Source organism: Heterodontus francisci, chromosome 5 (genome assembly GCF_036365525.1).
Source record: "Heterodontus francisci isolate sHetFra1 chromosome 5, sHetFra1.hap1, whole genome shotgun sequence".
In the NCBI taxonomy this organism is placed as follows: Eukaryota; Metazoa; Chordata; class Chondrichthyes; order Heterodontiformes; family Heterodontidae; genus Heterodontus; species Heterodontus francisci.
In genome coordinates this window covers 67362273-67374786 of record NC_090375.1, presented here as the reverse complement: position 1 = coordinate 67374786, position 12514 = coordinate 67362273, and the positions used below count along the sequence as shown (strand labels likewise).

At 43.0% G+C, this 12514-nt stretch overlaps 1 protein-coding gene across 5 annotated transcripts in view; it reads left to right on the top strand.

The window, feature by feature from the left end:
- Positions 1-358: 358 nt before the first annotated feature.
- Positions 359-12514, top strand: part of rnf41l (ring finger protein 41, like) — a 104683-nt gene continuing 92527 nt past the window's right edge. For 3 of the 5 annotated variants that reach the window (XM_068031586.1, XM_068031585.1, XM_068031584.1), the window contains exon 1: positions 359-639. The gene's annotated coding sequence lies outside the window, so the exon portion shown is untranslated. The remainder of the gene's footprint in view (positions 640-12514) is intronic. The other 2 variants (XM_068031590.1, XM_068031589.1) reach the window with 2 other exon arrangements.

The following is a 12514-nucleotide window of genomic DNA, read 5'->3' as shown; positions in this document are numbered from 1 at the left end:
AGCGGAAGGAGGAGGTTAAGATAGATCCTGAGGTCTATCGCAGAATTATGATCGTGCTTCTCAATCACTGCTCAGTGTGAGAAACTGGTGGTTGATGCCTGATTTATTGGATTCGTAGATAATATTCTGTTCTATTTTGGTCTGTCAAGATGAGTACTTTTGTTTGATGTAAATATTGTTTCAAATCTATATCCCAGTTTATCACAAATACAAAATAATGGGCAGGTGATGATATTCGCCTTCTCTAAAGTTAGTGTAACGGAATCTATATATATTTCTGTATAAGAGCGCGACTTTGTCGGCTTTCACTACACTCGAGGTCAACGGAACATGTTCAACCTTTCGCTGAGAAATGAGTCCGGCGCCGAACATGAATAAAAAAAACTGGCAGCGATTACCTTCCCTATTCTCTGTAGCAGTGAAAGTGACAGAATCACCAGTATTAACACGGTTACATTTACCAATCACTCACTAAATTTGCAGTTAATCAACTAATTCCTGAGCAACTGACACCCCAGGATTCGGTTACCATAGGCAACGACAGGCGTAACGTTCAGCGAGCATATGGTTTGCGGCGCTTTACAGCAGCGGTTGCTGAGTAACGCAAATTGTTGGAGAAGGGCGAGCGGAACGGGAGAGGTACCGATTTTATATAGTGATAATATACTCGATATTGTTATGTGATCACTCACTTAAGCACAGATACCTATTACATATTTTGAATGACACAATTTACAGTACAGAAACCGGCCGTTCGGCCCAGTTCTAGTTTGGTGTTTATTTGCCACACAAGCATTTAGGAGCAGGCGAGATGAGTCTATGAGGGAGAAGGGAATGGAAGGTGATGTTGATGGATTGAGATGAAGTGGGTTGGGATGAGACTTAAGTGGAGCATTAACACCAGACTTGACCAGTTCGGCCTGTTTCTGTGCTGTGAATTCTATGCAAACAAGCCTTCTTCATCTAACCCCATCAACGTAATCCTTCTATTCCTTTCTTCTGCGCGTACTTGTTTAGCTTCCCCTTGGATGCATTTTTGTTGTTCGCCTCAATCACTCTATTTGGTGGTGAATTCCAAATTATCACCATTCTGAGCAAAGAATTTTTTTCTGAATTCCTTATTGGGTTTATTTGTGGACCAGTACAAAAGGCAAAATACTGCAGATGCTGGAATTCTGAAATAAAAACGGAAAATGTTGGGAATACTCGAGGTCAGGTAGCATCCGTGGAGAGAATGTTTCAGGTTGATGACCTTTTAGAACTAGATGTGATAGGTTTTAAGCAAATACAGAAGAAGGGAAAAGGGGGCAAGGAGGAAAGAACAAATGGGAAAGTTTGTGATGGGATGGGAATGATTTAAGTGGCAAAAGGGATAATTGTGTGAGGCAAAAGGGGTGGGTGGGGCGGGTAATGGGATAAATAAAGTCTCCACCTCTACATCTGTTCTGGTGATGCCACCTTCTGTTTATATGTTGTGTTCATGATCTTCAGGTTTGGACTCTTCCACAATGGAAATTTCTTCAATTTGTCTATCCTGTTGACTGAGTTAATAATTTTAAAGACCTCTTTTCGGTCACCTCTCTTCCCTTTTCTAGAGAAAAGTGACCCACCCTGTTCAGTCATTTGTGATATTTGGATGTTTGCAGTTTTGATATTTTTGCATTTTTTCTGTGTTTTTGTACTTTATGACCAGGACTGTGTGTAGTACTCTAACTGGTCTAATCAAAGTTCTATGTAAGTTTAACATACCTTCAATATGGGAGGCATGATTGGGAAATTTGCTGATGACACAAAAAATGGCCATGTAATAGATAGTGAACAGAATAGCCGTAGACTCCAGAATTATATTAATGGTTTGGTTGAATGGGTGGAAAAGTGGCAGATGGAGTTCAATCTGGAGAAGTGTGAGGGAATACACAATAAATGGGAGGATATTGAGAGGGGTAGAAGAAGTGAGAGACCTTGGAGTGCATGTCCACAGGTCCCCAAAGGTGGCAGGATAGGTAGATAGAGTGGTGAAAAAGCCAAATGGAATGCTTTCCTTTATTGGCCGAAGTATTGAATACAAAAGCAGGGATGTAATGCTGGAACTGTATAAAACGTTGGTTAGGGCACAGCTGGAGTATTGCGCACAGTTCTGGTCACCACATTACAGAAGGGACATAATTGCTCTGGAGAAAGTACAGAGGAGATTTAGAAGAATGTTGTCAGGGCTTGAAAGTTGCAGCTATGAGGAAAGATTGGATAGGCTAGGGTTGTTTTGAACAGAGGAGGCTCAGGGGTGATTTAATTGAGATGTACAAAATTATGATGAGCCTGGATAGAGTAGACAGGAAGGACCTGTTTCCTCTAGTGGAGAGGTCAATTACCAGGGGGCACAGATTTAAGGTGATTGGTAGAAGGATTAGAGGGGACATGAGGAAAGACTTTTTCACCCAGAGGGTGATGGGTGTCTGGAATTCACTGCCAGGAACGGTGGTGGAGGCAGAACCCCTCAATTCTTTTAAAAGGTACCTGGACATGTACCTGAAGTGCTGTAACCAGCAAAGCTATGGACCAGGTACTGGAAGATGGGATTAGGTTGGGCAGCTCCGTTTTTTTCAGCCGGCACAGACACGATGGGCTGAATGGTCTCCTTCTGTGCTGTAATTTTTCTATGGTTCTTTGTTTTTGAATTCTTTTGGCCTGGAAATGATCCCCAGTACTTTGTGTACTTTTTGATGTCTTTGTTGATCTGTATTGCTACTTTTAATGATTTGTGAATCTGTACCCCTGGATCATTTGGGCCTGTACCTCATTTAGACTCTTGTTGTTCAAGGACGAGGGGGCCTCCTTATTCCTTCCATCAAATTATATAATCAGTCACTAATACAGGTATCAACTAAATATAATTTAAAGTACAATATAATTATCACTTACTAATAAGGTACCTATTAAATGTAAGTATACTTTGAATTATATTATACCTGTTAATGCATAGATACCTATCAAATATAGTGATATACTTTATATAATCACTCACTAATACACAATGATATAATAAATAAAAGCAAAATACTGCAGATGCTGGAAATCTGAAATAAAAACAAGTGTTAGAAATACTCAGCAGGTCTGGCAACATCTGTGGGGAGAGAGAAGCAGAGTTAATGTTTCAGTTCATTGACCTTTCATCAGAACTGGCAAAAGTTAGAAATGTAATCGGTTTTAAGCAAATAAAGTGGGGGTGAGGGAAAAGAGAACAAAAGGGAAAGTGTTAATAGGACAGAGGGTCAGAGAGATTAACTGACAAGGAGGTCATGGGGCAAAGGCAAAGGGTGTGCTAATGATATGGTGAAAGACAAAGCATTAGTGCAGAGAGGATGTTAAATGACAGAATAATGAACAGTCCTAGCCAAAAGCACAAACATGAAAAAAACAGTGGGCAGGCGTAATGTACCAAAGCTTACTGGATTCCGGTAGGGTACCAGCGGATCGGAAAACCACTAATGACGCCCCTATTCAAGAAAGGAGGGAGACAGAAAGCAGGAAACTATAGACCAGTTAGCTTAACATCTGTCATTGGGAAAACGCTAGAGTCCATTATTAAGGAAGAAATAGCAGGACAGTTAGAAAAACATAATGCAATCAAGCAGAGTCAACATAGTTTTATGAAAGGGAAATCATGTTTGACAAATTTGTTAGTGTTCTTTGAGGATATGACAAGCAGAGTGGATAAAGGGGAATCTGTAGATGTAGTTTACTTAGATTTTCAGAAGGTGTTCGATAAGGTGCCACATAAAAGGTTATTGCACAAAATAAGAGCTCAAGGTATTGGGGGTAATGTGTTGGCATGGATTGAGGATTGGCTAACACACAGGCAGAGAGTTGGGATCAGTGGGTCTTTTTCAGGTTGGAAAGCCGTAACTAGTGGGATGCCACAAGGATCGGTCCTAGGGCCTCAACTATTTACTATCTATATTAATGACTTGGAGGAAGGGGCAGAGTGTAATTTATACAAATTTGCTGATGGTACAAAAATATGTGGGAAGGCAGGTTGTGATGAGGACACAAAGAATCTGCAAAGGGATATAGATAGGTTAAGTGAGTGGGCAAAAACTTGGCAGATGGCGTTCAATGTGGGAAAGTATGAGGTCATGCACTTTGGTTGGAAGAATAAAAAGGCAGATTATTATTTAGATGGAGAAAGACTACAAAATACTGCAGCACAGAGGGATCTGGGTGTTCTTGTACATGAAACACAAAAAGTTAGCATGCAGGTGCAGCAAGTAATTAGGAAGGCAAATGGAATTTTGGCCTTTATTGCTAGGGGGTTGTAGTTTAAAAATAGGAACATCGTGTTACAACTGTACAGGGTGTTGGTGAGGCCACACCTGGGGTACTGTGTGCTGTTTTGGTCCCCGTATTTAAGGAAGGATATACTAGCATTGGAGGCAGTTCAGAAAAGGTTCACTAGGTTGACTCCTGGGATGATGGGGTTGTCTTATTAAGAACAGCTAAACAGGTTAGGCCTTTATTCATTGGAGTTTAGAAGAATGAGAGGTGATCTTATTGAAACATGTAAGATTCTAAGGGGGCTTGGCAGGGTAGATGTTGAGAATATGTTTCCACTGGTGGGGGAATCTCGAACTAGGGGACATAGTTACAGAATAAGGGGTCACACATTTAAAACTGAGATGCGAAGGAATTTCTTCTCTCTGAGGATGGTGAATCTCTGGAATTCTCTACCTCAGAGAGTTGTGGAGGCTAGGTCACTAAATGTATTTAAGGAGGAGGTAGATAGATTTTGAAATCTCGGGGAGTTGAGGGTTATGCGGAGCAGGCCCGAAAGAGGAGTTGAGGCCTGGGACAGATCAACCATGATTTTATTGAATGGCGGGGCGGGCTTGAGGGGCTGAATGGTCTCCTCCTGCTCCTATTTCTTACGGTGTTCGGCACAGTGTTAAAAAAAAAAATGATTTAATCTCTCCTGCCCTTTGCCATACCACAGACCTTCCTTTTTGTTCTCCAACCCCCTCCCCCCCCCCCCACTTGCTCAAAGCCTATTATAATTCTAACCTTTGTTAGTTCTGATGAAAGATCACAGACCTGAAACGTTGACTCTGTTTCTCTCTCCACAGATGCTGCCAGATCTGCTGAGTATTTCCTGCACTTTCTGTTCTAATTTCAGAATTCCACCACCTTCTCAAGGCAATTTGGGATGGGCCACCCACATCCCACGACTGAAGAAAAAAATTATTAAGAGGATACTGGCAAGTTCCAATAACCCAGTAGGCAAAGGAAATCACAGCCTTTGTCACCCCCGATGGCTTATTTCAGTGCAAAGTAATGCCATTCAGTCTGCAAAATGCCCCAGCCATGTTCCAAAGATTAATGAACCAAGTTATAGCTGGTTTGAGCAATTGTGTTGTTTACCTTGATGACAGCAACACCTGGGAAGCCCATTTAAATCATTTAAGGGAACTCTTTAGGGGTCTAAAGAAGGCATACCTAGTGGCCAACTTGGAAAAAAGCAAATTCACCAAAGTAACCTATTTAGGCCACACTCTAGGTCAAGGTTGGGTATTGCCAAGGGCAGCAAAAATACAAGCCCTGGTAATTTGCCTCTTGGTTTTTGGAATGGGGAAATCTGAAGAGTTTCCTGGGAATGTGTGGGTTCTACCATAAATTTGTCAACAACTTCAGCACCTTAGCAGATGTTCGGTGGTGGTGCCATGGTCCGGAGGAGGTAGAAGAAGTGTGTGAGAGTTGGCAGTCAGCCTCTGCAAGGTAGAGGTCGGTGCACCAGACAACAACAGCACCGCCCTTGTCAGCTGATTTGATCACAATGTCAGGGTTAATCCTGAGAGAAGGGAGTACAGCAAGTTCAGAGGGCGGAATATCACTTAATGAGCTTCAAACCATCCTGTCAATGAAGGTCCAATTGTTGCTTTTTAAAATAATTTTGTTTAGTTTTAAGTATATTTAAACTTGAATCGAGAGACCTTTGAATTCTGGTCCGTCCTGAATTAGCTGTTGTCAGCCTTGGTTGCAACTAAGATTTTGTAATTGGCTGTTGTGATCTATAAAAGAAATTGAGACCAATGTATCGGCTCCTGTTAGCTACCAAGTAACTCTTACTAAAGTGTATGTATATGTAGTTATCAAGTAAGATAGGCTAGCCTGTGATGCCTCCTATAGCTGCATAGTCTGTCAATAGTAATTATCTGGACCCACACATGAAGAATATCTTGACTTTGCAAGTTACTGGTGCTGTGAATCAGCACACCAGTGGGAACCAGCACCTTAAGGAAATGAGAACTCTTGTCTTTTTGATAAACTGCATACAGTTACATATAATGAATACTGAGTGAATGAGAAATTATTTTTCCAATCTTAAAGCTGTTAAATATAACTTAAACCATTATAGGATGTTAACCAAATGGCAAATGTTCTGAAATCTTAAACAAAGTTACAGTAGCGATTAACTTTACTGGATTGTAACAGATACTGCTTTCTCTTTTTTTTTTAAAAGCTCACTTTTTAATTAAAATTCAGAGCATACAGGTTATTTGGGTGGTCAAGGAAAGTTAAATTCCAAACAAAATTATATTGATTACCTTCTGTCTCCTTAAAGAATGTTTGCTGATTCAAATTGATTGCTGTGTGTGCAAGGAACTATGAACACTGCCAGTGCTTATGTAGAGTTTCCTTTAGTATCATGATGCACAAGTGGCATGCATGGCCTGTACAGGTGGTACACAGTGAGGAATCAAAACAAAATACATTGGCTCCTGACTTGCTACTTACTCGTCTGTTGCTGGATCCATATACAATATAGTTTTAAATGATGATTCTGTGAATTCTATACCACCTCTGAGTTGAGTCTCAGGGATCCACAAGATCATCGAACTTCTGTCTTGCTGGGTATTAGCATACTATTTTGCCTGATCACAATGTCTCATTTCTTTTTGTCTTTTAATGTTTTCAAAATGTTCTTAATTGAAATCCTGGCTTGAACAAGATAATTTTGCCCAGAGCTGTGACTCTCGGAACTGAATTTGGATTTAGAACATGTGCAGTGTACCTAATTTCCCAGGGTGCGTCAGTTAGCCATACATTTGGAATATTTTTCTTTAGTTCCCGGCATTTACTGTTCAGTAGCTTTGTAAAAATAATTTTGAAGAACAAAGGGGCAAATTTCAAAGCCTTATTGAGGTCACATTTATATTGAGTTTTAAGGAGAGGCTGTGTATGTACGAGAACTTAAGAAAAATGACTTCTGGTTACTACAACAACAACTGGCATTTAAATAGCAGCTTTAACATAGAAAAACATGCTAAAGTGTTTCACAGGAGCTAATCAGACAAAAATTGACACAGAGCTAAAGAAGATATTGGGATGGATGACTAAAAGCTTGGTTTTAAGGAGCAATTTATCAGAAACAGAAAGGTTGACTGAGAATTCCAGAGCTTAGGCATTAAACAGCTGAAGGTCTGGATGCCAGTAGTAGTGGTACGACCGGTGAGACAGAGGGCTAGGGTTTCCTTTCAGCCTTCACCTGGTCTTACTGTAACAGGGTTTTATTTTTAAACACACCATTTTTAGCACCCTCTTGGTGAATCCTTGTTCACTGCTTTCCAATTATAAGGCAAAGAAACCAGCACAAGCAGGCTTTCTTAGGTTTAAAGAAGAAAAGAGAAATTTTATTAAACTTAAACTCTAATTTGGTTAACGCCTACGGATACACGACGCACCCACGCTAGCATGCCAGATAGGGACATGCAGATAGCGACAGAAAAAGCAGAAGAAATAAAGTGGAAAAGTTTGAGGCAATATCTGAAGAGTTTTTGTTACGGTACTTCGAGCTCACTTTAGAGTCCTTGGTTGTAGGTAGATCTTGCTTTTCATTGGGGCCCAGTATTTGTCTTAAACCTTGTTCACTGTAGGAGACTTTTCTCTCTTGGGGTTCATACGTCTTCAGTGGGTTTTTGGAGTTCCGTGAGAAAGAGATGGGAGTAGACAGACAGGCAGGAGAGGCTGTGGCGAGACAGCCAGGAGAGTTCTTCTCAGTTCAGGAGCAAAGAGCTTTCTCCCAGTTCAAACACTGTCTCTCCAATTTAAAACTCTCAGCTCAAACTCTGCAACAGCCAGTTAGTCATGTGACAAACTGATCTGACCACATCTGTTTGTGGATTGAATTGGAGCAGGGGTTTGTTCCAAACATCGTCTGCTAACATGCAAAAAAGTCTTTTCAGCCAACAGTCTGGTAACCTCTTGTCACAGGCCTTCTCTTCTTCCCAGCAACAATTTGAAATTTAATGTCCATGTGACGAAATTAATGTGCCTCATTCTTGGCAGGTGGGGGCTTGCATGACAAAGTAGGTTGAAGGAAAAGAGGCTGCTCAAAAGGCCAAAGTAGAGTTCTGGGAGGGTGGTAGGGCTGGAGAAGGCTACAGGGATAGGGAGCAGCGAGCCCACAGAGGGATTTGAGCACTAGATGGGAGCTGTAAAACTGAGGCATTGGTGGACTGGGAGCTAACGTTAGTGAGCAAAGGAGTATTAAATGCACGAGAATAAAAGCAAAATACTGTGGATGCTGAAAATCTGAAATAAAAACAAGAAATGCTGGAAATACTCAGCAGGTCTGGCAGCATCTGTGGCGGGAGAAGCAGAGTTAACGTTTCAGGTTGTTGACCTTTCATCACAGACCTGAAACGTTTACTCTGTTTCTCTTTCCACAGATCCTGCCAGATCTGCTGAATATTTCCAGCGATTTCTGTTTTTATTTTAAATGTAGGAGATTTGGTGCAGGTTAGGATCTAGGCAGAAAAGTTTTGGATGAGCTCAAGTTTGTGGAGAGTGGAAGATAGGAACCTGCCCAGGAGAGTATCTGAATAGCCGATTCTGGAGGTAATAAAAGCATGGATGAGGATTTCAAGCAGCAGATAAATTGTGGTGGGGCAGATGTGGGCAGTGTCACGTCGGTGAAAGTAGACAGTCTTTGTGATAGAGAGGATATGGGGACAGAAGCGCAGTTCAGGATGAAATAGGACGCAAAGGTTGTGCACAGTCTAGTTCAGCCTGAGACAGTGGTCAGGAAGGGGGTGGAACAGTGTTTGTAGTGGGGACCGAATTAGAGGAAATCCAACACTGGTGCTGGATGAGCAGTCTGATAATACAGAGGTAACCCCCCCAGGATGTTGTTAGTGGGGGATTCAGTGATGGTAATGCCATTGAACATCACGGGGAGATGGTTAGATTCTATCTTGTTGGAGATAGTCATTGACTGGCACTTGTGTGGCGTGAATGTTACTTGCCACTTATCAGCTCAAGCCTGGACGTTGTCCAGGTCTTGCTGCATTTGGACATGGGCTGCTTCAGTATCTGAGGAGTTGTGAATGATGCAAAACATTGTGCGATCATCAGCAAACATCCCCACTTCTGACCTTATGATGGAGGGAAGGTCATTGATGAAGCAGCTGAAGATGGTTGGGCCTAGGACACTACCCTGAGGAACTCCTGTAGTGATGTTCTGGGACTGAGGTGATTGGCCTCCAAGAACCACAACCATCTTCCTTTGCACTAGGTATGACTCCAACCAATGGAGCGTTTTCCCCCTGATTTGACTTCAGTTTTGCTAGGGCTCCTTGATGCCATACTGTGTCAAATGTTCCTGGAGTTCAGCTCTTTTGTCCATATTTGGACCAAGGCTGTAATGAGGTCAGGAGCTGAGTGACCCTGGTGGAACCTGAACTAAGTGTCAGTGAGCAGGTTATTGCTGAGCAAGTACCGCGTGATAGCACTGTTGATGTCCCCTTCATTACTTTGCTGATGATCAAGGGTAGACTGATGGGCCGGTAATTGGCCAGGTTGGATTTGTTCTGCTTTTTGCGTTAAGGACATACCTGGGCAATTTTCCACATTGCTGGGCAGCTTATCTAGGGGCGTGGCTAATTCAGGAGCACAGGTCTTCAGTACTATTGCCGGAATGTTGTCAGGGGCCATAGCCTTTGCAATATCCAGTTCCTTTAGCCGTTTCTTGAAATCAGGTGGAGTGATTCAGATTGTCTGAAGACTGGCATCTGTGATGCTGGGGACCTAAAGAGGAGGCCGAGATGGATCATCCACTCCGCACCTCTAGAAGAAAATGGATGCAAATACTTCAGCCTTGTCTTTTGCACTGATGTGTTGGGCTCCCCCATCATTGAGGATGGGGATATTTGTAGAGCCTCCTCCTCCTGTTAGTTTAATTGTCCACCACCATTCACAACTGGATGTGTTAGACTGCAGAGCTTAGAACTGATCCGTTGATTGCGGGATCGCTTAGCCCTGTTTTTCGCATGTTGCTTTCGCTGTTTGGCATGCAATCAGTCCTGTGTTGTAGCTTCACCAGGCTGACACCTCATTTTTAGGTATGCCAGTTGCTGCTCCTGGCATGCCCTCCTACATTCTTCGTTGAACCAGGGTTGGGCCCACCGGCTTGATGGTAATGGTAGAGTGGGGGACATGCTGGGTCATGAAATTATAGATTGTAGTTGAATACAATTCTGCAGCTTCTGATGGCCCACAAAGCCTCATGGATGCCCAGTTTTGAGTTGCTAGATTGTTTGAAATCTATTCCATTTAGCACGGTGGTAGTGCCATACAACACGATGATGGGTATCCTCAATGTGAAGACGGGACTTCATCTCCACAAGGACTGTGCGGTGGTCACTGCTACCAATACTGTCATGGATAGACGCATCTGCAACAGGTAGGTTGGTGAGGATGAGGTCAAGTATGTTTTCCCCTCTTGTTGGTTCCCTCACCGCCTGCTGCAAACCCAGTCTATGTCCTTCAGGACTCGGCCAGCTCGGTCAGTAGAGGTTCTCTCTTGGTGATGGATATTGCTACTTCCCTGTGCTTCCAATTGGTATTCAACATGGAGGAGTACTGCTACATCAGCTGAAGGGGAGAGGTAGGCGGTAATCAGCAAGAAGTATCCTTGCCCATGTTTGACCTGATGCCGTGAGACTTCATGAGGTCCGGAATCAATGTTAAGGACTCCAGGGCAACTCCCTCCTGCCTGTATACCACTGTGCTGCCAGCTCTGGTGGATCTGTCCTGCTGGTGGGACAGGACATATCCAGGGATAGTGGTGGTGGTGTCTGGGACATTGTCTGTAAGGTTGATTTCATGAATATGACTGTCAGGCTGTTGCTTGACTACTCTGTGGGACAGCTCTCTCAATTTTGGCACAAGCCTCTATGTTAATAAAGAAGACTTTGCAGGGTCGACAGGGCTGATTTTGCTGCTGTTGTTTCCAGTGTCTGGGTCGATGCCGGGTGGTCTGTCTGGTTTCATTCCTTGTCTTAGACTTTGTAGAAGTTTGATACAACTGAGTGACAACCACATGGAGTCACATGTAGGTCAGACCAGGTAAGGACGGCAGATTTCCTTCCCTGAAGGACATTAGGAAACCAGATGGGTTTTTACAACAATCGACAGTGGTCACCATTAGACTAGCTTTTAATTCCAGATTTATTAATTGAATTCAAATTTCACCATCCCATGGTGGGATTCGAACCCATGTCCTAGAGCATTAGCCTGGCCTCTAGATTACTGGTCCAGGAACATTACAACTCCGCCAACGCCTCTTCTTATAAGTTGTCTTGCCTTCCACAGACTGCACTTGTCCAAGTTGTGTATGGCACATTATGTATGACTGTTGTGGGCAGTGCATTCTCAACCCCCTTGAATTCTCTGTTTCATGACAGTGATTCTAATGGTTTGACTTTTAACAATCATGTCAAGCTCCGATGGAATGCATTTTCCCAAGCAAGGGGAGGCAGATTTGCGTGTGTGTGAAGAGTTAAATCCTTGAAAAGTGATGGCAGGTCAGTATCTTGACATCATCCTGCCCATTTCTGGGTTTCACAGGGGCAGGATTAAAGGTAATAGTGATACCCCCTTGGATCTGTTAGGTCAGTAATTAAGTTACTTGCAAAGTCAAGAAAGAACTATTTTAACCCTCAATTCTGGATTTCCCAGCTAGGGCACCTGTTTCCTGACTTGTCAGCAACTTGCCAGGGTCACCGAGGCAAGTGCATGGTGGGTTAGGTTCTTCAGTGAAACTGACAAGCTGGGAAGGCTGACTATGAAGAGCTCCAGTTATGGCCAGGTGAGAAGCTGCTGCTCAGAGCATTTCTTCTCTCAGAGCATGCTTTCACTACTTGACAAGTGATTGCCAACTGGCTGTAACTAATTCTAGAGCTACAGGCCAGGGCGTGCGTAACACCGTTCGGGTGGTGGTGAAGGATAAGGAAGGAGGTGCAACTGTTGACCGTACCTTCGTTAAGAAAATCCTCATTGATTGTTGTAGATTCCAAGCAGCAGACATCTTTTGCCTGCAGGACTTCCCCAACAGTGGATATTTTAACGTGATGTTCAAGAACGTGGCAGGATGCATCAAATTCCTGAAGGTGTTCAAGGAGAAGGGAAACCAAGCGCTGCTGTCGATCCTCACAGTGGAGCCGCTCTTCATGCTGCCGTCGCA